General features: G+C 47.1%; 1 protein-coding gene across 4 annotated transcripts in view; it reads left to right on the top strand.

Moving 5' to 3' along the window:
- The window catches only part of LOC119978852 (sodium- and chloride-dependent GABA transporter 1-like), a 224,618-nt gene that overhangs the window by 112,131 nt on the left and 91,647 nt on the right, over positions 1-20,840 (top strand). The window contains exon 2 of one of the 4 annotated variants that reach the window (XM_038820932.1): positions 12,535-12,623. The exons of the other annotated variants lie outside the window; for them this stretch is intronic. The gene's annotated coding sequence lies outside the window, so the exon portion shown is untranslated. The remainder of the gene's footprint in view (positions 1-12,534; positions 12,624-20,840) is intronic. 4 annotated transcript variants of the gene reach the window in all.

The following is a 20,840-nucleotide window of genomic DNA, read 5'->3' on the forward strand; positions in this document are numbered from 1 at the left end:
GCCTTTACCTGGGTGACTATGGATGGTGCAATAGTCTAGTAGTTTCCTCCGCCACTAGCACGTCATAATGTCGGTTAACTTTGCACTTGTTATATTTTCCCTATCCTATTTGATTAACATTTACACATAAACATGTGTTCTTTATCCTGTGTCTTTCTGAATGGTTATCAATGGTGGAAGTAGCCTACCTCAGCGTCCCAGGACTCAACTGGATCAAGTCTCTGCCAGTTCAGGTTTCACCAGTTCAGTGTAGCCATCCCTGATTTTCCCAAAGGTGTGAGCTTAGCTTGCCAATATTGAATTATTATTATTTTTTTGATTACAGTGCTGAATTAAGCATGAATCTTGGGCTCCATGGTATTCTTGTTTGGCCCCTAAAATCTTCGGCATGAAGAGAAGATGGGTAGAATATGACCAGCAATCACCTTCTCTTTGGATTGAGATACCAGCACCTCCTTTGGATATTGTATAACTCCTGAAAACAAAACACGCAGCTTTCTTATTTGTTAACAGGTTCTGCCCAAATCGTTTATCCTCCTCTATTGACATTCTTTTGTCATGTCCTCTAGTTGCTTCCCCTTCAATAATTTTCCTTCAAGTCTGAACCTTTCCTGAGCAAAAAAAAAAAATCTGGGAGGAGTTGGGAACGAAATAGTGCTTTCGAAACCCCTTCAGGTTTGCTGGGTAGAACTTTGGGGAGCATAAGGAGAAAAGCATTTTATGTATGAACTGAAAATATGCTTGTCATTTTTGGCTGAATTGGTGCATGATATTCTGGCTCGTACTGCAAGTAATCCAATCCACCTTTGCTGGAATTCTTGCCCCAGATCTACTTTCCATGTTTCCTGGTATAAAGTAGAAAAACCGGAAACAGACCAGCTACACCGTGGCCGATTGCCACAAATCTGTACCCACGCTGTACTTACTGTGGCAGTGTTCTGATTGTTATTTCATTGCTCAGTTTTCTGACTTCAAACTGCCTCATGGAAGCTTTTTCATGCCAGAAGTGAGCACTGCATCTGATTTCTTTTTCAGCGGCTAGTTTAAATGGTTGGAGAATCACTGAAACATCCAGTGTGCACTCGGCAGACAAAACCCGGCATCGGATGGTCACAAAATAAACCTGATAATTGAAGTTATCAGTTTTTGCATTGTTGTATGCACCCACACTCTGATGTACTTTGAGCACAGTAGTTATGTGGATGGCAGATAATGCCAACAGCATGGATTGCTGGCAATAATCTTTTCCATTCTTTCCCTTTATTCTGAATATTCAAATAAAAGTGTGTTCTAATTGGTAAGAGGTCACCAGCATAAAAAGTGCTTGTGTTGCATCTTCTCCTTTCAAAATTAGCTCACTTCTGGAAAATATTGAGCTTCTGGTAATCCATTTAATATAAATAGTTCTTCATGACTGTATGTCAGTCATCCTTGTTACACGTAGTCTGCCATGCAGCTATTCATGACACATGTAACCTTGATGTTTATTGATGATGAAGATGCTCTGGGTTGTATTCAACGCTGTCGAGTGAAGGCCAATTTAACATTGATCAGTTTGCTTCATGGTCTTAGCTTCCCAACTGTAGGCTGAACGTCTTCCTCCACTGAAGAGAGGAGTGTAGAGAAATTGAAAGAATGAGTCCCATAAAGGTAAACTTGCTGGCTACAAACACAAACTAATTCCTGGAATTTGAATATTTTCTCATTTTTATTAAAAGCTTGGAACAGTTGGTGTTTGCTTTCGTTCTGAGGTGACTCAAAGAGCACATTGCTGTTCTTTTGTAACACAAATGGTGGCAATTATGCTAGTGTAGCCTTCCAATTAAGCTTTTGAAACAGCTTCCATTTTGAGCCTCTCCACAGTAGAATGATTTTTCATTTTTTTTTAAACCAATGAAACCACTGCTACAGCAACCACTAGACTACTGAAACCTACTTGTTTTTGGCTACCTGCTTTAAGCAATGGCTGAGGTTGTTCATGAAAGAATGCTCCTCTTTAAAGACATGCATTATATTTTTCCACAGAGGGGAGCAAGTTCATTTCCCTTCTCTTCAGAAAACCACTTTTTAAAAAAAAAAGTCCTTGAAATTCCTGATTTTAATTTCAAACTGTTTCCTACCTTATTGTTACGTTATATTTAAAGTCATGATGACCACTGATGGATCAGGTTATGGAGTGGTGTCTCCCTGTCTCTGCCTTCCTGAAAATCGATAATGTTTTTTTTTCAAATCCAGCTGTTAAACACAGATTTTAGTATTTAAAGCAAACATGCGCATGTTCTGACTGTGAAATACTTTTTGCTTGTGTCAACCTATATTAAATGGTAAGGAAATAATATAATAGGTAACTTGTACATAAGAGAAAATAATTAGGATTCATTTCCGAGTTTTGATTTGAAAACTGGTTGATGTATTCTGAAAAGAACTCCTTTGTATACCCTCCTCCATTTAAATTGGTAAGCTCTTTTGGTTGACATTTACACTATACTACATTCACGTAAAAAAATATATGACCGTGAATGGTAAAGATAGCATTCCAGAAGAATTTCACTGCTCAAGCCGTTTGGTTTTCTTCCTTGAACAAGACTATTGATGGTTCACATTAAGATTTAAAACAGCCGAACTGGAAAAGGGATTTCCATAAACTGTGCCAGATCAGTCTCATTTGGAGAGGTGTTTGACTATACAATGTTGGTGTGCAATGTTGATTCTTTTCTAATGTGAGAATATGTCAGTGACTGAATCACCACCATCCGAAACAAAATACAATGGGTCTGATCGACAGCAAGTCTTGCAGTGGAGATCAAGTGGACTTCCATCGATCAGGTGTCTTCCATTTGAGGTTTACTCTGCATTCTTCCCATTTCTACACAGTCTATCTTTGTATCTAAACACCTTTTTATTTTAGGTTTTCATTTGTTTGTCCCCCCATGGTATCTAACAGAGGTTTGTCCTCCTGAAGTAATTCTAATTCTTGCCCATAAATTCTTAATATTCTCTTCAATTATGCCTCTCTTTTCCCCAGCTTCTGTGCTGGACTCGGTTGCATTTAAACTTGCACACTAGTGCATGCTGCAAACCGGTGATGGCCAATGCTATCGGTTTAGGTTCCCTGCATCTATCAACCATCTTTTGCACTGCATTTTGTTATGGTGTGGTGAAACTGCGTTTATGTGTTGAGCTATGCTACAGTGCAAATCCCTTCATGATGTCCCTTATACAATGATATCTTGACTGCTGAATGATGCCAGGATCCGAGATGTGACCTGAATATTATTTTGTAGATTGGCGATCACTGAATGTTGGTTTAACCATCCTTGCAACTGCTGCTGTTGACTGACTGTTTTAATTACAATTGTGGCTCACAAGTTCTAAACCAAAATGAACTAAGGATTTTGGCTGAACATTTTGGGAACAAGTTGAGATGTTGGTACAGGTCTTTTTCACCAGGGTTTCTATATGGTGCTGGGGGGGGGGGGGGGGGGGGGGGGGGGGAGGAGAAAAAGACACTTGGAAGGAAATCCCAATCTGTCAATAATTGCAAGTGTAATTTCTAGCATTTTCCTATTGTTAGAAGTGTTGCAAATAATGCAGAATTCAACTGTGGCTTGAGAACACTTGCACTGTTAGCATGGAGGACGGGCTATTCTGCAACTGTAAAGTGAGTCCCTCCCTTTCTTCATGAAACCATATATGAAAGGAATGTGGTCTGCAAGCTGCTGGCTGCAAAATTTCAAAATTAAGTTAACTAGCAACTTTGAAGGGACATTGATGCTCTGTGTAAGTGAAGTTGTTATTTTCCAATTATGGGGCAATTTAACGTGGCCAATCCACCTACCCTGCATATCTTTGTGGGCGCAAATTTAGGTGTGACTGGTAGATTGGCTTATCTGGCATCCATTTCCCGTGGATCCTGTAACGTTAATTTCTGTGTGACCTTCAAAGTCACTGAAATGCCACTCTAGTCCTTGACATTGTTAGGTTGCAGTGAATTGCACAACTTGTTTAAAGGCCCTGCTGTGAAATGTACAAGAAAATAATTCCTTGATCTAACCAGATAAGGACTTCTATAACTATGGGACCTTGGGAATTGACAGATATGTACATACAGTCTGAGGTCTTCTTTAAACTGTTTTGCTCCCTTCCATTTCTAATCCATAATGTAAAAGGATTCCATCCACCTAGTCAGGATTTTTTAAAAAAATCATTTACGGGTCGTGGGTATTGCTGGCTTGGCCAGTATTCATTACCCAACCCTAGTTGCCCTTCAGAAGGTTGTGGTGAGCTGCCTTCTTGAACTGCTGCAGTCCCTAAGATGTAGGTATAGATAGAACATGGAGAACATAGAACATACTGTGTAGAAGGAGGCCATTCGGCCCATTGAGTCTGCACCGACCCACTTAAGCCACAGTGCTGTTAGGAAAGGAATTTCTGGGTTTTGGCACTGCAACAGTGAAGTAATGGCAATACATTTCCAAATTAGGATAGTGAGTGACTTGGAGGAAAACCTCCAGATCGTGGGGTTTCCAGGATCTGCTGCTCTTGTCCTTCTAGATCAGGGGTGGGCAAACTACGGCCCGCGGGCCGCATGCGGCCCGCCAAAGGTATTTCTGCGGCCCACCAAGTCATTAATAAAAAAAAAAAAATTTTTTTTTTTTTTTTTAAGGTTAATGGGGGGGGGGGGGGGGGGGCTGTTGGGTTACTTACTGGTATAGGGTGGATACGTTGACTTGAGTAGGGTGATCATTGCTCGGCACAACGTCGAGGGCCGAAGGGCCTGTTCTGTGTTCTATTTGAGGCGCCCAGAATCATAACCGGGTGAAGTAATTATTTTACTTAATATACTATGCGGCCCTTTGTGAATTGTGAATTTCTGAATGTGGCCCTTGCACGGAAAAGTTTGCCCACCCCTGTTCTAGATGGTAGTGGTTGTGGGCTTGGAAGGTGCTGCCAAAGGAACCTTGCAATTGTATAGGGTGTCGGGTGAGACCACATCTGGAGTATTGTGTCCAGTTTTGGTCTCCTTATTTGAGGAAGGATGTGATGACAGTCAAAGCAGTTCAGAGGAAGTTCACCTGATGGATGAAGGGATTGAGGAATGAGGAGAGATAAAACAGTTTGGGCTTATATACTCGCTGGGGTTTAGAAGGATGAGGGGATCTGATCAAGGTGTACAAAATACTAAAAGGGATTAATAAAGTAAATGTAGACCAAATGTTCCCCCCCTTGTGGGGCAATCTAGAACGAGAGGTCACCGACTGGTTGAGAGGTGGTAGAGGGGCTGTTTAGCACAGGGCTAAATCGCTGCCTTTGAAAGCAGGCCAGCAGTATGGATTCCCGTAACAGCCTCCCCGAACAGGCTCCGGAATGTGGTGACTAGGGGCTTTTCACAGTAACTTCATTTGAAGCCTACTTGTGACACTAAGCGATTTTCAATTTCATTTCCTTTCAAAAGCTCAAAATACAGGAATTTAAAACAAAATACCGTGCAATAGAGATGGGCTGCAGCGAAGCACCTGCAACCTTGCTTTCAAAATTCAGTCAACATACCCTGAACTATTGTGCACCAATTCTATTGGAGCAAGCTGTGTGCTGTGAGGCCAAACCTTGCCAGAATTTGTGCAGTTTGGTGTGTAAGACCATAGGAGCAGAATTAGGCCACTTGGCCCATCGAGTCTGCTTCACCATTCAATCATGGCTGATATTTTTCTCATCCCCATTCTCCTGCCTTCTCCCCATAACCCCTGATCCCCTTATTAATCATGAAAGAGTCTTAAAGACTCTCAGTGAACTGGCCTCCACAGCCTTCTGCGGCAAAGAGTTCCACAGATTCACCACCCTCTGGCTGAAGAAATTCCTCCTCATCTCTGTTTTAAAGGATCGTCCCTTTAATCTGAGATGGTGTCCTCTGGTTCCAGTTTTTAATTTTTTGTAATTGATTTTAAACCTATTGATGTTCACATTGTGCAGTAAAGGAAGATATCACCTTTAAACATTAACTCCCCTCCACCACCACACACAGTGGCAGCAGTGTGTACCATCTACAAGATGTGCTGCAGCAACTCTTCAAAGCCCTTTCAACAGCACCTTCCAATCCCACCATCTCTTGCCTAGAAGCACAAGGGCAGCAGGTGCGTGGAAAACCATCACCTGCAAGTTCCCGTCCATGCCACACAACCATCCTGATGTGGAAATATTACAATACATCACTATGGCTAGGTCAACATCCTGAAATTCCTCCATAACAGCACTTGAGGGTATTCATGCACCACATGGACTACAGCGGTTCAAGAAGCAGCTCACCGTTACCTTCTCCGGGATGGGCAACAGACGCTGGCATAGCTAGGGACAGGTACATTGTGTGTGCTTATTCTCTTTCGTGTATTTGGACATATAAGAAAGGTTAGAGGTCTTGATTTCCCTGCCTCTCCAGTGGAACCTGATAAATCAACCCTACAGAACTGGCTACTTTTGTTTTTTTTTAAATTGAATCAAAAAATGTCTCTTAACCCGTCGGACAGAATCATGAAAAGTAAGGAAGAAATCTCATTTCTATGGCACCCTTCACAATTTCTGAATGCTTGAAGTACATTTGAAATGTAATCACTGTTTTAATGTTGGAAGCTCAGCAACCAATTCACACACATCAAAGTCTCTCAAAAACATAATGGTATTAGTGACTCTTCCATTTAAGAAAATATATATATATTTATTCAAGTTTTCAGCCGATTTTTAAACAAACCCCCCCCCCCCCCGGTCACCACACAGAAAAAAAAAGAAACAAGAACACAACACGCAAGAATTATACATAGGGATTTCCCCAAAATACAATAGTCCCCCCCATATAACAATAGGAACACAGATCAGGACACCCCCCCCCCCCCCCCGGGTTGTTGCTGCTGCTGAACTCCTCCTAACTCTGCGAGAAAGTCTAGAAACGGCTGCCACCTCCTGAAGAACCCCTGCACAGACCCTCTCAAGGCAAACTTTATCCCCTCCAACTTGATGAACCCAGCCATGTCATTGATCCAAGCTTCCAGCTAGGGGGCTTCGCATCCTTCCACAGTAGCAAAATCCTCCGTCAGGCTACCAGGGACGCAAAGGCCAGAATACCGGCCTCTTTCGCCTCCTGCACTCCCGGCTCGTCCGATACCCCAAATAATGCTACCCCCCAGCTCGACTTGACCCGCGTATTCACCACCTTGGACATAGTCTTCGCAAAGCCCCATCAAAATCCACTAGCGCCGGGCACGACCAGAATATATGGGCGTGATTTACTGGGCTCCCCGAACACCTCGCACATCTGTCCTCCACCCCAAAGAACCTACTCAACCTCGCCCCTGTCATATGCGCTCTGTGAACAACTTTAAACTGTATCAGGCTGAGCCTGGCGCAAGAGGAGGAAGAATTAACCCTGCTCAGGGCAGCAGCCCACAACCCCTCATCGATCTCCTCCCTGAGCTCCTCCTCCCACTTGTCCTTCAGCTCCTCCACAAAGCCCCCTACTCCTCTTGCAGCTCCTGGTAAATCGCCGCGACCGTGCCCTCTCCAACCCATACCCCCGAGATCACCCTGTCCTGAATTCTGCATGCTGGAAGCAGTGGGAATTCCCTCACCTGTCGTTTCACAAACGCCCGCACCTGCATATACCTGAAAGTGTTCCCTGGGGGTAGCCCAAATTTCTCCTCCAGCACCCCTAGGCTCACAAATGCCCCATCAATGAACAGGTCCCCCATTCTTTTGATCCCTACCTGATACCAGCTAAGAACCCCCCCCCCCCCCCCCCCCACCACCCCCAATCCATCCTTCCCGGAACGAACCAATGATTCTCTCGAATCGGGGACCAAATCGAGGCTCCCATCTCTCCCCTGTGTCACCTCCACTGCCCCCAAATCTTCAGAGTCGCCGCCACCACCGGACTCGTGGTGTACCTTGTCGGCGGGAGCGGCAGTGGTGCCATCACCAGCGCCCTCCGACTCGTACCCACACACAATGCCATCTCTAGCCTCTTCCACGCCACCCCCTCGCCCTCCATTACCCACTTATGAATCATCGCCACATTGGCTGCCCAATAATAGCCACATAGGTTCGGCAATGCCAGCCCTCCTCTGTTCCTGCTACGCTCCTAAAACGCCCTCTTCACCCTCGGGGTCTTATTTGCCCACACAAATCCCATGATGCTCCTGCTTGCCAGTTTGAAAAAGGCCTTGGGGATCAAAATGGGAAGGCACTGTAACACAAAAGAGAAACTTCGGAAGAACCGTCATTTTAATCGAATGCACCCTACCCTGTTAGTAAGAGTGGCAACATATCCTATCTTTTAAAATCCTTCTCCATCTGCTCCAGCAGCCACGTCAAATTGAGCTTATGCAGGGCCCCCCAACTCCTAGCTACCTGGATCCCAAGGGACCAAAACTCCTTTCCGCCCTCTTCAGCGGTAGCTCGTCTATCCCCCTTTCCTGGTCCCCTGGCTGCACCACAAAGAGCTCACTCTTCCCATGTTGAGTTTATAACCCGAAAAGTCCCCAAGGATCTGCATAACCGCCACCACCCCCTCCACTGTGTCCGCATATAACAACAGGTCATCGGCATACAATGACACCCGGTGTCTCACCAATCATCTCCAGTTCCTAGACTCCCTCAGTGCCATGGCCAACGGCTCAATTGCCAGTGCAAACAACAAGGGGGATAAGGGGCACCCCTGCCTCGTCTCCCAGGACAACTGAAAGTACTCCAACCTCCGCCGATTCGTAGCCACACTCGCCACAGGGGCTTTGTATAATAGCCTGATCCAACTTATGAACCCTTCCCCGAACCCAAACCTCCGCAGCACTTCCCAAAGATACTCCCACTCCACCCGATCGAAGGCTTTCTCCGCGTCCATAGCCGCCACTATCTCCGCTTCCCCCTCCACCGAGGGCATCATGATAACATTGAGGACCCTCCGCACACTAGTATTCAGCTGCCTACCCTTCACAAATCCAGACTGGTCCTCATGAATCACCCCGGGACACATTCCTCAATTCTCGTGGCCAAAATCTTCGCCAGCAACTTAGCATCAACATTGAGGAGCGAGATCGGTCTATACGACCCAAATTGCAATGGGTCCTTTTCCTGCTTCAAAATCATAGAAATCAGCGCACTGGACATTTACGGGGGCAAGGTACCCATCTCCCTCGCCTCATTAAAATTTCTCACTGGCAACGGGCCCAGCAGGTCCACGTACTTCCTGTAAAATTCAACCGGGAACCCATCGGTCCCGGGGCCTTCCCCGCCTGCATGCTCCCCAATCCCTTAACCATCTCCCCCAGCCCAGTCGGTGCCCCCAGCCCAACCACCTGCTCCTCCCCACCCTCGGGAACTTCAGCTGATCTAGGAATCGTCGCATCCCCTCCATCCCCACCGGGGGCTCAGACCTATACAGATCCCCATAGAAGTCCCTAAATTCCTTGTTTATTTTCACCGCATTCTGCACCGTGTTCCCCCCCCCCTTTATCCCTAACTCCACCAATCTTACGAAGCTGATGTGCCAGCATCCGACTCGCCTTTCCCCCCCCCATACTTGTATGCCGCCCCTTGTGCTTTTCTCCACTGCGCCTCTGCTTTCCCCGTGATCAGTAAGTCGAATTCCGTTTGGAGGTTCCGTCGCTCCCTAAGTAGCCCCTCCTTGGGGGCCTCTGCATAGTTCCTGTCCACCTTTAATATCTCCCCCACCAGTCTCCCCCTCCTCCCTATGGGCCCAAATGGAACTCCCCTAACCACCGTCTTCAATGCCTCCCAGACTACCCCCACCTGCGCCTCCCCATTGTCATTGGCCTCTAAGTATCTTTCGATGGACCCCCGAATCCACCTGCACACCTCCTCATCCGCCAACAGTCCCACATCGAGGCGCCACAATGGGCCCTCCCCCAGCTCCAGCTCCACCCAGCCGGGGCGTGGTCCGAGATGGTGCCAGCACCACCCGCACCCCCTGCAACCTACCACTCACCATCACATACCGACTTCCATTATCCGCATTGATGTTCAGCACCTCAAACGACACTGGCTTCTCCACCAGAATCGCCACCCCTCTATTCTTCGCATCTAACCCCGAGTGAAAGACCTGCCCAACCCACCGTGCCCGCGTCTCCCGCACCCTCCATTCCCCAGGCGGCGGACCCCCGCCCCGACTCCCTCTCCTACCTCCAGCTCCCCCTTGGCCAATGCAGCAGCAACCCAGTTTCTCCCCCCAGCTAGATCCTCATCTAGCCATTTTGCTCCCCCCATGGCACTCCCGTAAGTCAGCTGACTCCTGACCTCGGCCTCTCCCGCCATTCCAATGAACCCCCAGTGTGAAAATCCTCTTCCACCTCCCCCTGGGAATCAGTGTGCGCTCCTCTCCAGCACTGCTCTCCCCCACCCCTTTCTTCTTTCCAACCAAGCCGGCCCCGGCCCCGCCCCCTCTGGCACAGCTCCCTTTTTGCGGCCTAACTCCAACTCCCCGGGCCTCCAACCCCCCTCTTCCTCCGCAGGGCACTACCCCTCCAACTCTGATGCCCACAGTCTCACGCAGCCTTCACATCAAATCCACTCACTCAACCCCACTCAGCACCAAACAAAGACCGAACATCCCCAAAACACAGTAAACCCCATAAGCACCCCACTCATGACAAATCCTCCGTTTGAGTCCAACTTTGTAGACTGAATAAAGGTCCACGCCTCATCTGGCGTCTCAAAGTAGTGGTGTCGATCCTGAAATGTGACCCACAATCAGGAACTTCACCCCCTTCCGATGGAGAACCGCCTTAGCCCGATTGAAACCAGCTGTCTTCTTGGCCACCTCCGCACTCCAGTCCTGGTAGATTCGGATCTCCGTATTCTCCCACCTGCTGCTCTGTTCTTTTTTGGCCCACCTCAGGACGCACTCCCTGTCCATGAAGCGGTGGAAGCTCACCACTACAGCCCTTGGCGGCTCGTTGGCTTTGGGTCTCCTTGCCCGGACTTGATGAGCCCCATCCAGCTCCAGGGGCTCCGGGAAAGCTCCCGCGCCCATCAGCGAATTGAGCATCGTGACCACATATGCCCTAGCATCAGACCCCTCCACTGCCTCAGGGAGACCCAGATTCTCCAGGTCCTCAAATTTTTCTTGCCACTTCTTATGCAGCGCCTCCACCGTCACCGCCAGGCCTAAGATCTCGTCCTCGTTCTCCGAGGCTTTTTTGCCGCACCTCCCGGATCGCCCCCCCCCCCCCCCCCCCCCCCCCCCCCCCCCCCCCCCTTGGGCCTTCTGGGTCTCCATGAGCTTCTCGATCGACGCCTTCATTGGCGCTAGTATTTCTGCCTTCAGCTCCACAAAGCAGCGTTTGAGGAACTCCTGCTGCTCCTGTGACCATTGTGCCCACACAGCTTGGTTTCCACTCGCCGCCATCTTGCTTCTCCTCCTTCGCACTTTCGCTGCCCTAAAATCACTTTCTTGACCGCTCCATTCCTGGTCCAATCCATACAGTGCCGGGGGAACCGTACTGTCACCTTCCCACACTGGGAACTGTCGAACAATTGCTGTTGGGGCCCCTCAAAATAAGTCCCTTCCTGGCGGGAGCTGCCAAACTTGCGGCCTACCTCGGCATAGGCGCAACCAGAAGTCCCTTAGTGACTCTTCCATGGCCAACGTATGTCCCTGAACCAACACAGAGAATCTAAGAGAACAAATGGCCTCCGTTTTAAAGTCTCTTCCAAAAGACAGTTGCTTCAAATGTTCAACACCACTTCAGTTCTGCATTGAAATGTAGGTCTAGATATTGTTCTCTGAAGTGAACCCACAAACTTCTGACTTTGGAGCAGGAATGGCACTTTTTTAATTACTAGTTTAGGACTCCCATTGAACCAAGTGCAGTAATTAATACTGACAAGTTCACCAATACTCGATTACTTCCTTTTATGAAACAGAAGAAATGTGACCTATCTATTTAAAACAAAGAAACTGGAATATAGATATAGCACTTGGGGTGAAGGGGATCAAAGGAAATGGGGGGGTGGAAGGGGGATTAGTCTATTGAGTTGGTTGATCACCCATGATCAGAATGAATGGCCTTCTGCTCCTATTTTTTTCTCTATGTTTTGATGAACCTAAAAGCTTAATTTTCATTAATATATGCTGAATCCACCTCTCATTTCAGTAGCAGTGAACAGCAGCAGCACAGTACAAATTTATTCTTGAACTGAAATTGCAACAAAACGTATCATATCCAATTGTATCAGGACTGGCACTGATTAAATTGTCATTAAATTGTAATATTCAAAGTTAGAGGCCAAGTCCATGTTCTAACATGTGTTGACATTGTCACTGAAAAATCGTTCTTTACCTAATTAAGGTTTCAGTGTTTCAAGCCTAAACTTAAGGAAATCATGCAGTTGTAATGTATTGGTTTTTCAATGCCAGCTGCACGTAATAGGACCTGGTTTTCAGTCACTGTCAGAAACCTACGGTATTGTTTTTTTTTCTCAAGGGGTTTGCTGCTTAATTTTCTAATTCTAACCTGAAGACTTTCTCCTCAGTTTGTTTTTTTGAGACAGAGATAGTCTACCCGATCAAATCTGTTAACCGCTTGATCATTCACGTCTGTGCTAATCGAAGGGAGAGACAGGTAGTGAATTAACATCTTCTTTACACACAATCTCCAGTCACACTGTTGTCACATTGCCCATGATTTTCTTGACTCCTGCATGCGACTCTTATTGGTGAACAAGAGTAGAATTTAACTAACTTGCCCCTAGCAACATTAAGTTAGAACCAACACTGATATCGCAACCAACTATTTAAACCCCTTTCAGGCCATTTGAAAATAAAATAAAGTTCTGTTCCTGGGGCTCGTGGAAGCCCAGAGAAAATACATCCGAGAAGCGCTTGCAGTAATTTTCAATAAGGTGCAACAATCAGTTTTTTAATCCTGTTTTTGAGCTTAAATTACTGTCTATTATTTAAGTCACACTCATCCATAATGCATTTCATTTCACAATTGCCTATCTTTCTTTGACTGTGAACACTATCTGTATTAATGTGATTTTGACCCTTCACTGCACCCTACGCAAAGATTCAGCAGCTCCAGTAAAGGCAGTCTTGAAATGAAATGCATAAGCAATTGGAATGATTCAAAAGGTGTTGCAGTAACCTGAAGCACAATAATTCTGAATGGAAATTCCATACCTCTATACTGTTACATGTATGTGCACGTTTTTGATTTGTAAAGAAAGTTTTCCAACAGTGTGTGTATATTTTTAATTTAGTTTGCAAAGAGTTTAGTTTGTGATCCTGATTTCGGCCATAGCGACCTAGTGAGGGCCAGTCACCTACAGCTTCACTTTCACACTTTCCAATAACTAACTCTCTAAATGTGGGTGCTTTTCAGACCCATCCATGAGGGCACATTGGTCAAGGCAGGAGGGCGCAAAGCAACACTTCCAAGTTTGTTGAATTGCACAACACGTTTTGCTGAAAAGATTACAAAACCAGAATAAATATGGCAAGTCTCTTGTGCTGTTGTAGGACACCCATTTGAAGGTGAAGGTTAGGCTTCAGAAGGGTTGGGTGAGTTAGGTGTTTCCCTCTGGCTTTGATAGCATAGCTCGGGGAGGAGCGCTACTGATGGGTAAGAGAGTTAATTTTCAGACTAAGGATCTGGTCATGGACTTCAAGAAGTGAAGTATCGTGCACCCTGTCTGCATCAATGGTGCCGAGGTGGAGATGGTTGACAGCTTCAAATTCCCAGTTGTGCATATCACCAACAATCTGAAATGAAATGAAAAATGAAAATTGCTTATTGTCACGAGTAGGCTTCAATGAAGTTACTGTGAAAAGCCCCTAGTCGCCACATTCCGGCGCCTGTCCGGGGAGGCTGGTACGGGAATCGAACCGTGCTGCTGGCCTGCTTGGTCTGCTTTAAAAGCCAGCGATTTAGCCTTGTGAGTTAAACCAGCCCCTCCTGTCCTGGTCTAGCCACGTCGACACTACAACCAAGAAAGAACGCGGGACCTATGCTTCCTCCAAAAGATAAGGATACATGTCCACATTCACTCTTAGCAATTTTTATAGATGCAATTTTTATAGATGCACCATAGAAAGCATCCTATCTGGCTGCATCGCAGCCTGGTATGGCAACCGCTCGGCCCAAGACCGCAAGAAACTTCAGAGAGTCGTGAACATAGCCCAGTCCATCACGTGAACCCGCCTCCCATCTGTTGACTCTCTACACCTGCTGCTGCCTTGGGTAAGCGGGCAACATAATCCCACTCGGGGTTATTCTCTCTCTTCCAACCTCTTCCATCGGGCAGGAGACACAAAAGTCTGAGAACATGCACTAACAGGTTCAACAACAGCTTCTTCCCCACTGTTACCAGACTCCTGATTGACCCTCTTATGGACTGAGCTGATCTTTTCCCACATCTTCTGTACTGAGTAGTACTACACTCCGTGTGATTCATATGAAATCCGTGTCTATGTATTTATGTATGTTTGAGGAAATGATAGCTGGGGCGGGAGGCACTTCCGGAGATGAGAATCAGGCATATATTTCGCTGTTGTTAAAAAAGGATAAGGACACCGGTTGGGTGTGGGTTGTATTGGCCGATATCCCTGTTAAATATGGATGCCAATATTCTTATCAAAGTGTCGGCACTTAGGTTGGAGGTGTGCCTTCCACAGGTGGTTGGGGAGGATCAGATGGGGCTTGTAAAGAATAGGCAGTGTCCTCGAATGTGCGCCGCTTGTTAAATGTGGTGTTCTCCCCATCAGAAAGAGGGGAGTAGGATGTGGTGGTGGCACTGGATGCAGAGAATGCATTCGTCTGAGTAGAGTGGAATTATTTGTTTGCAGTATTGGAACGGTTTGGGATTGGGCCTAAGTTTGTGGTGCAGGTCAAATTGTTGTATAAGGAACCAAAGGCAAGTGTGTTTGTATGAATTAAGTGAACTCGGTATTTTCAGCTGCATAAGGGAAGGTAGCAGGCTGTTGCATTGTTTCGCCCCTCACCCCCTTTTGTTTGCACTGGCAGTAGAGCCCTTGGTCATTGCGCTGAGTAGCTCCGATAAGTGGAGGGGGATCGTGGGGGTGTGGTGAGCATAGGGGAATAGTGGGGGGAATAGAGCATAAGGGGAATAGTTGGGGGAGAAGGGGGGGGGGGGGGTGAAAGCATAGGATGTCCCTGTATGCTGACTGCTGTTTGTTGGATATTTCTAACTCAGATCCCAGGGTGGGGGATACAATGAGGCTGCTCAAGCGATTTGTGGCTTTTTCGGGATAGAAATGTAATTTGGAAACGAACAAGTGCTTTTTGGTCTCTCTGCCAGGGACTGGAGCTGGCTTGGGAGGATCGCCATTTCGTATGGCGACTACTCACTTCAGGTGTCCAGGGGTGCAGGTGGCTCGACATTTGGCCTGGCTCCACAAATTAAATTTCATGAGCCTGATGGGCAGCGTCAAGGCAGATTTTCTTGAAGTGGGTCAGCCTCCCTCCTATCATTGATAGGCTGGGTGCAAGTGGTAAAGATTAATGTTTTGCCACGCTTTTTATTTTGATCCCCATGTTTACCAGTCTTCTTGCCAAAGATGTTGTTTATGGCGGTGGAACAGTTGATTTTTGTTGTTTTCCCTGGTCAGGTAAGGTAGCGAGGATTCAGAAGACAGTGCTTCAGAGAGGGAGACAGTCAAGGTTTGGCTCTTGCAAATTTGATGTATTATTATTATTGGGTTGGAAATGAAGGACTTCTTTTTGGAAGGAGAGCTTGGAGGAGTTCACAGAGAAGTTTGGAATTCCGCAGAGGGAGGGCTTAGAGGAGTTCAGGGAGTCTTGGTGGGGGAGGGGGTCATCTCGTGATTTATGGGAGTATTCTTGAGGAGGATAGGGCCATTTTCCCAGCAAGGTACTTTGAGATCCATTCAAGCATAAAGGGAAATTAAAATAATCAATCCAGACATCTGGCTGTTTGGAAGCTGTCAATTACAGGTTACTAAAAGCTATCAATGAATAGATGCCTTGCAGATCAAAGGATCTGAGGGGGTTTAAATCCTTTTGATATGTTTTGACTACTGTGTGAGGCGGCCTATATGTGGAAGAGAGATAGAGAACGTTTTCATTTATTTACCAACGAATTATGTGGTGTTATTCCAATAAACATGAGCAATTTTTCTAGAGTTTGAGTCGATATCCGAAGTGAATCGCATTGTGCATACTCTAATTCACATACAATCAGCCCTAAATCATATCTGTACATAAACGCCAATTGGAAAGTATTTTTTTTTAAAAGGTAAGGGGTTTTTGAACTGTAGGTGAGGAATGTTGACGTTCAAAAAATTACACTTTGGGCCGGGTTTTCTGATGCTGCAAGCATCAGGGTATGTGGACGCGTGGCCAAAATCAGCTGTTTGCCTTGGGAAAGGCAGGTTGCAATCTTCCCTTTCCGACTTCAATGGCGGGTCAGGTTAACCACTGCCCCATATTGGGGAAACATCTTTGCAGCTTATGAATGCTCACGAAAAGCCCAACTGGCTGACATCACATTCGAAATCCCAATCGCATCACCAGTGGCTGATTAGATCAGTGTGAATCATGATTGGATATGACTACACTTTGCTTGCAACTTTGTTTGTTCATGCAACATTTGTTCATATTTTGCTGCACTGCTCTTGCGGCTTTATGTCAAGACTGCTCGGGCAAGACCAGCAGGAAGGGATGGGCTGAAAGGCACACGCTGAATGGGTGGATCAGTTCTTGCCTAGCCATCCTCTCTTCCCTGTCCCTGCATGCCTTGTAGGCTATAATCTCCCCTAAGCATCTCCTTTAGTGCCTCCCAGAACGTGGAAGGTGAGATTCCCCGTTCCAGCTGTTAGTGGTGTAATCTCCTATGGCCTGTGATATTTTCTGGCAGGCCACCTTGATGGCCAAAAGGTAACATGGGGCATTGGGCACGGCCAGTCTCCAGCCTCATATCCATGTACTGGAGCGTGGTTGGAGATGACTATCGTGGTGTATTTTGCCCTGGAAACTGTTTTCCACACTGCAAAGAAGTCAATCCACGTGTCTACGTTGTGCACAGGTGAAAAGAACAGAAATTCTTCCTCACCGTGATGGAGGAACCGCCATGGGTCCCCGGCGGCACCTGCTTCATGAATGCTCCCAGTTCCATAGCTATGCCTGTCTTTTTCCCCTTTGTTGTGCTCGATGGGTCCTGAGCAAGATTACATGAGGAGAGCCACCTTTCACCTGTCCGCTCAGCACATCCCATCACCGGAAGTCAAGGCCATATAAATATGATAGGATAATACAGCATGCACATCTTTCTGTAGAGCGAAATTGTACCTTGCAATATGATTCTTGGGAAACCTTGCAGGAGTAGGTCCGGCAGGATAGAGGCTTTAAATTTGGGATAGGGGTCCCTTATCAGACTTCGAACAGAGCACAGGCATCAGGAATTTCATAGGAATACACTCCATGACTATTTTATGCTAGTTTTGAATCAAAGGATACTTACTTTCAACTGATCCAGGAGCGGAGGATATTTTTCCGAGCTCCAAATGTTTGGGTGTTATACAACCTTCTTTTATTAGTGTCAATAATTGTCCCATCTGGAAGACCCAGAATTAGGATCAAAATCTAAGACCCTGCCAAACATCCTCTCCTAGCTCCTTAACCACACCAGACCAATAGGATTGAATCTTGATGCAGGTGCTTACGCAGTGTATATAATAATCCTCAACCACCAGGCACTTTAGACATATTGGGAGTTTCAAACTTGGTGTGATATGCAAGTGATGCAGTATCTTAAACCAAGGGGGTGATTTTTGAGCCCTCACTAGCCATGTGCTGCATTGGTGACGTGGTGGAAAACAGTTGACCCTCTCCGTCGCCATCGAAACGTGCGTTGTCCATGAGCATGCCAGGAACCGTTACTCCCACATCAGGGCGGCAGAAAATGCAAAACTAGCCTCCCATGAGGCAGAAAGGGTGCAGGCCATCGCAAAAATGCAAGGCCTGAGCATCGAGGAGAGTGGCCGTTCCGCGTGCTTTTCTAGGGTCCCTACGCATGCGCGCCACGACTGGGTGGACGCCGAGGCCGAACACCCCGATGCACATGTGCAAACGTCAGCCGATTGCACTGTGCATGCGCATGGCACACAGAACGCGCTGACGTCAGCGTCATTTTTGTCAAATTGTGGCTCCGCCCATTTAAAGAGGCGATGTCAACAGCGTGGCAAGCCTGGGCATTACGCGGCCTTATGCCGGTCCACTCTACCGACCAACAGCCAGCGTTCCCAGCTGCAGCGCAGACATGTCCGCTGCGTACAACAAGGCATGCTGGATTCAGATCCCCACCGACCCCTATGCTGACTGCCTCAAGTCTCCATACCGGGTGGGCATAATCACCACGTGCGAGTTGGCCTCCACCGTGCCTGCAAACCGCCTTTCAATCCTCACTGTGGATCCTGACGACGAGTGGTGTGCTGTCATCACGGTTAACCACATTGGGCACTGGCACATCTGCATACCTCATATCACAGTCGGACCTCGACAGCATCCGAGACCAACCGAGTATTCTTCCGCCAGCCTGCCAGCTCCTTAACTACAATGGCAGTGCCATAGCTGCCAGTGGATCATGTCAGCTAGGTGTATCTCACAAGGCAATCAAAGTGATGTTACGATTCGAGATCGTCCGGCCTGACAAGGCATCCCTGCTCGGTGCTCGCGCATGCAAACTCCTAAATCTGGTCCAGTGAGTCCATGCCATGTCCTCGACACCGGCGACTGCCTCGCCCAATGTAAATCTCCAGGCTGAGATAGATGATATTCTCACGCAGTACCACAATGTGTTTGATGGAATTGGCATGCTCCCATATCGTTACAAGATATTGCTCAAACCCAATGCCATCCCAGTCATCCATGCACAGCTCCGGGTGCCGGCTCCTTTCGAGGATCGTCTGAAAACGCAGCTACGAGAGCTCCAAGACCAGGGTATCATCTCAAAGGTCACGGAACCAACAGACTGGGTCAGCTCCATGGTCTGCGTCAAGAAGCCCTCTGGTGAACTCCGCATTTGCATTGATCCCAAAGACCTGAATCGCAACATCATGCGCGAGCACTACCCGATCCCAAAGCGTGAAGAGTTAACCTGAGATGGCTCATGCCAAATTATTTACCAAGCTGGACGCCTCCCATGGGTTCTGGCAGATACAGCTGGACGAGTCCAGTCGGAAGCTGTGCACGTTTAACACTTCGTTCGGCAGGTTTTGCTACAACCTCATGCCTTTTGGTATCATATCAGCTTCCGAAGTATTTCATCTCATAATGGAGCAAATGAAGACCCCAGAGGACAAAAAGGCAGTCCTCCGTTTCCTCGGGATGGTGAATTTTCTCAGGATATTCATTCCCAACATGGCATCCCACACCACAGCCCTCCGGCATCTCGTAAAAAAGTCAAGTGTTCCAGTGGCTTCCCGCACATCAAGCGGAGTGGCTTGAGCTGAAGGCGAAGCTCACCACAGGCCCAGTACTGGCATTCTTTGACCCAACCAAGGATACCAAGATATCCACAGACGCAAGTCAGGACAGCATTGGGGTGGTGCTCCTCCAGCGAGACGATGACTCCTCGGCCTGGGCTCCAGTGGCATACGCCTCCAGGGCCATGACTCCGCCCGAACAACGGTACGCCCAGATCAAAAAGGAGTGCTTGGGTCTCCTGACAGGAACAGTTAAGTTTCATGACTATGCATACGGCCTGCCTAAGTTCATGGTGGAAACAGACCACAGGCATTTAGTCCACACAATCCAAAAGAATTTAAATAACATGACACCTTGGCTGCAGCGAATTCTTCTTCGTCTCCGCCGATATGACTTTGAACTCGTCTACACACCGGGGAACATAGAACAGTACAGGCCCTTCGGCCCTCGATGTTGCGCTGTCCTGTGAAATCCCTCTAAAGTCCCTCTATGCTATTCCCTTATCGTCCATATGCCTATCCAATGACCATTTGAATGCGTTTAGTGTTGGCGAGTCCACTACTGTTGCAGGCAGGGCATTCAACACCCTCACTACTCTCTGAGTAAAGAACCTACCTCTGACATCTGTCCTATATCTATCTCCCCTCAATTTAAAGCTATTATCCCTTGTGCTGGACATCACCATCCGAGGAAAAAGGCTCTCGCTCTCACTGTCCACCCTATCTGATCATCTTGTATGCCTCAATTAAATCACCTCTTAACCTTCTTCTCTCAAACGAAAACAGACTCAAGTCTTTCAGCCTTTCCTCATATGATCTTCCCTCCATACCAGGCAACATCCTTGTAAATCTCTTCTGTACCCTTTCCAATGCTTCCACATCCTTCCTATAATGTGGCGACCAGAACTGCACGCAATACTCCAAATGCGGCCGCACCAGAGTTTTGTACAACTGCAACATGACCTCATGGCTCCGAAACTCAATTCCTCTACCAATAAAAGCTAACACACCGTACACCTTCTTAACAACCCTCTCAACCTGGGTGGCAACTTTCAGGGATCTATGGACATGGACACCGAGATCTCTGTACTCGTCCACACTACCAAGAATCTTACCATTAGCCCTTACTCTGTCTTCCTGTTATTCCTTCCATAAATGAATCACCTCACACTTTTCTGCATTAAACTCCATTTGCCACCTGTTAGCCCAGCTCTGCAGTTTATCTATGTCCCTCTGTAACTTGTAACATCCTTCTGCACTGTCCACAACTCCACCGACTTTAGTGTCATCTGCAAATTTACTCACCCAGCCTTCTACGTGCTCCTCCAGGTCATTTATAAAAACGACAAACAGCAGCAACCCCAAAACAGATCCT

The sequence above is a fragment of the Scyliorhinus canicula genome, chromosome 1, assembly GCF_902713615.1.
Source record: "Scyliorhinus canicula chromosome 1, sScyCan1.1, whole genome shotgun sequence".
Classification (NCBI taxonomy): domain Eukaryota; kingdom Metazoa; phylum Chordata; class Chondrichthyes; order Carcharhiniformes; family Scyliorhinidae; genus Scyliorhinus; species Scyliorhinus canicula.